Below are 3,842 nucleotides of genomic sequence, written 5' to 3'. Positions count from 1 at the left end.
AATATAAAAAAAAAAAAAAAAAGTAGTATTACATCAACTTTAATCTAGAACATACCACATGGAGCCACTGAGAAATCTGAACATTTTAATATAACTTAAAATAAATACTACCAAATGGCAATGCAAGTCCTCTACAGGGCACTTGCCCTAATGTTTTGGTATGAAAACAAATCAGGCAAACGACTAAAGGAAAGGTATAAAAAATAACGAGGGAGAGAAAGCACTTAATAAACGCGGCCGACAGCATCCTTCATCCCAACATACGAAAATAAATACAACTAAATTACATCTATAGTACAAAAATACGCTGAAACAGCTGAACATTGCGTTCGCCCCCCCCCCCCCCCCCAAAAAAAAAACCTCAGTCATCGGAACAACATTAGAAAATCTGCAGAGGATTTCCCGTTAGCCGACCGAATGCGTCACGGTGTGAAAATAACAACTGAAAGTTTAACGAACAATCTCACACACACTCGTATCATTCGCTATGAAGAACCGCAACGAATACCGGCAGCTTCCAAAGCGTTCACTGGATCAGGTACAAACAGGATGGGATTGAAACCATAGCAAGTCGTCTCTATGGAAACACCCACATGATACACGGTCCTCCAATGATTCTGTCATTTTTCAATTCATATTTTTTCACTTTAGTCACACACGATAACGGGTGTGACCCGTAACAAACAGAAGTCATTGCATATGTACATCACACGCAGGAGGGCTGGGGGTCAAAGGTCAGGGGTCATTCACACTGCTATTGCATGGCTCAGTTGCACATATAATGAGTCTGTGATCTGACTTGGTATTGATTCCAAACGCAGACATCATAAGATTTCCACAGCTATGGAGACAGGATCATAACTTCTTTACGCAAAAACAAAAATAGTGGTAATGTAACAGTGACGGTAAAAAGAGAGCGAGAGGTTTGTATTTACATCTTCAGGAACAGTCCAACAGTAGGTTTTCTCTCTGTGTGGTGAGAAGTGAGGGTCAGTGGTTGATCGTCTCTCTCTGTGCTGCTGAGAGAGACACACACCTGTAGCTCTGTACAGTAAAGGTGAGCGCCGCCCAGCATGAGCCTTCACGCGTCTGTCCTGAACGCTTCTCGGGTCTGGAGAGCGTAGGAGCTTTAGAATGGGCCGCTTCAGCATGTCAGAGGGGAGGGGTTCAGGACAAAGCCATAAGAAGTCATATCCGGGCAGGTTTCACCACGTCGGTGGGCAGATTTGTGGGCGAATCCCACGAAAACATGCGCAGGTCGTATTTCACACCAAAAAGATAAAAATAAGAAATTAGAATTTAGATTAAAAAAATAGGGCTATTTTGATTTTTGCTCATTATGTCATACATTTTCATTTCCATAATGCACAAAAAGGTTGTAATTAAACACTGCTATTGCATGGCTCAGTTGCACATATAATGAGTCTGTGATCTGACTTGGTATTGATTCCAAACGCAGACATCATAAGATTTCCACAGCTATGGAGACAGGATCATAACTTCTTTACGCAAAAACAAAAATAGTGGTAATGTAACAGTGACGGTAAAAAGAGAGCGAGAGGTTTGTATTTACATCTTCAGGAACAGTCCAACAGTAGGTTTTCTCTCTGTGTGGTGAGAAGTGAGGGTCAGTGGTTGATCGTCTCTCTCTGTGCTGCTGAGAGTGACACACACCTGTAGCTCTGTACAGTAAAGGTGAGCGCCGCCCAGCATGAGCCTTCACGCGTCTGTCCTGAACGCTTCTCGGGTCTGGAGCGCGTAGGAGCTTTAGAATGGGCCGCTTCAGCATGTCAGAGGGGAGGGGTTCAGGACAAAGCCATAAGAAGTCATATCCGGGCAGGTTTCACCACATCGGTGGGCAGATTTGTGGGCGAATCCCACGAAAACATGCGCAGGTCGTATTTCACACCAAAAAGATAAAAATAAGAAATTAGAATTTAGATTAAAAAAATAGGGCTATTTTGATTTTTGCACATTATGTCATACATTTTCATTACCATAATGCACAAAAAGGTTGTAATTAATACAAAGGTTTTACTTTGCAGTTTTAAAAAAAAATATTTATTATGGATGGAAATTATAGATTTTTTGAACTTTTCACTATATATGATAAAAATACTTTTACAAAATGTATATTATTATTTGATTTATTTTGAAGTCAGAATAACAAATACCAACAGCATATAAATACTGGTAACACTTAACAACAATACGGTCTCATTTGTTAACTTTAGTTAATTTACCAACTAATACTAACTTACATCTTTGTCAGTTAATAACAATTAATTGTTAGTTCACAGTGCATTAACTAATGTTAACAAAAATAATTTGTTAATTAAAAATGTACTGGTTAATGCTAAAATTAGGATGAACTAAGATTAATAAATGCTGTATAACTGTTATTCTTTGTTAAAGGCCCGTTCACACCAAGCACGATAACTATAAAGATAACGATAAAGATATCGTTCTAAAAATCGTTCTCAATATTGAAGAATAGCAGAGTCCACACCATAACTATAACGATAAAGGCACAGAGAAACGATATCGTTGGAATCATTTTCAGAACGATTTTTTTCCAGCTGATGAACGATAAAACACTGACAGCCAATCAGAATCCATCCTGCTATAATGAGCTCGAGGATTTAAAGAGGCAGACGCACCTGCGCTTAGAATAAACAGACGATATCGTTCGCTGGTGTGGACGCTAATATCGTTATCGGTCTTGGTGTGAATGGGGCTTTAGTTCACGTTAACTACTGTAGAGTATTAATGTAAACAAATAAAACCATATTGTAAAGCGTTACCAAAACACCTAAATCGTTATTCTTTTTAAATAACATTTGAATGTTATTTAAATCATTTTATTTAGATAACATGTGAATAATATTTTATATAATTATTATTACATGATATGTCTGTATTTGCAGTGATGAGATTTTTGTTGCATTATGGTGAGGAAAATGTTGTGGTGCAAAACATCTAAATGATACTAAAAATATGCAAAATTTTCCTCATGCAAAATATGAGTTCTTTTTCTTTACGGATTCGCAGTGAAATACGACGCAGACATGCTCTTGGCGGGTTTCGTGAGATTCACACTTGTGCTCTGAATTGCCTGAGAGACCTTTACAGTAACGGCAGTTTGTTGTATGGTTGTGTATTTGAACTGAAACCTTCATATCAGAGCGTGAGGACAAAACTAAAAGAGAAACGCAAATATTAACACTAGAGTCCATTTCCCCTTCTTTCTCCGTTTTCATTATTTACCGAAAGCACGAACAAGGAACGAAACTCTTCAATGCCTCAGACAGAGGATGTGTGTGTGTGTGCGTGTGTGTGCTAAAAATGCAAGAACAAATTAAAATTTGTGAGCCTCACAGGAACAGATCTACTGCTGCGTCTAACTACATGTCTGTCTGTCTGATGAGATCCACACACATAAGGCAACATTTTTGGTTTGTTCCCCAAAACGGCTCTTTTAAAGGAGTGCAAAACAAAAACGCTCCAGGTCAATACTGATCATACACGCCCCCCCCCCCCAAAAAAAATGTCCATGATCTGTAAACAACAAGCTGAAAGTGAACAAGACTTTTTAATGTGGGTCGACCAGCTCAAGTCTCACCCAACTGTGCAAATGATGCTGAAAATTCAGCTTTGCTTCACAGGAATAAATTATATTTTAAAATATATTAAAATAGAAATCTGTTATTTTAAATCGCAATATTTCACAAAATTACATATTTTTGATCAAATAGATACAGCCTTTATGAGCATAAGAAACTTCTTTAAAAAACATTAAAAATCTTACTGATCCCAAACTTTTGAACGGCAGTGTATTATAT

Source organism: Sinocyclocheilus grahami, unplaced genomic scaffold (genome assembly GCF_001515645.1).
Source record: "Sinocyclocheilus grahami isolate Dianchi unplaced genomic scaffold, SAMN03320097.WGS_v1.1 scaffold252.1, whole genome shotgun sequence".
Classification (NCBI taxonomy): domain Eukaryota; kingdom Metazoa; phylum Chordata; class Actinopteri; order Cypriniformes; family Cyprinidae; genus Sinocyclocheilus; species Sinocyclocheilus grahami.
The sequence above is the reverse complement of the archived record's forward strand: the minus strand, read 5'-3'. Positions refer to the sequence as shown.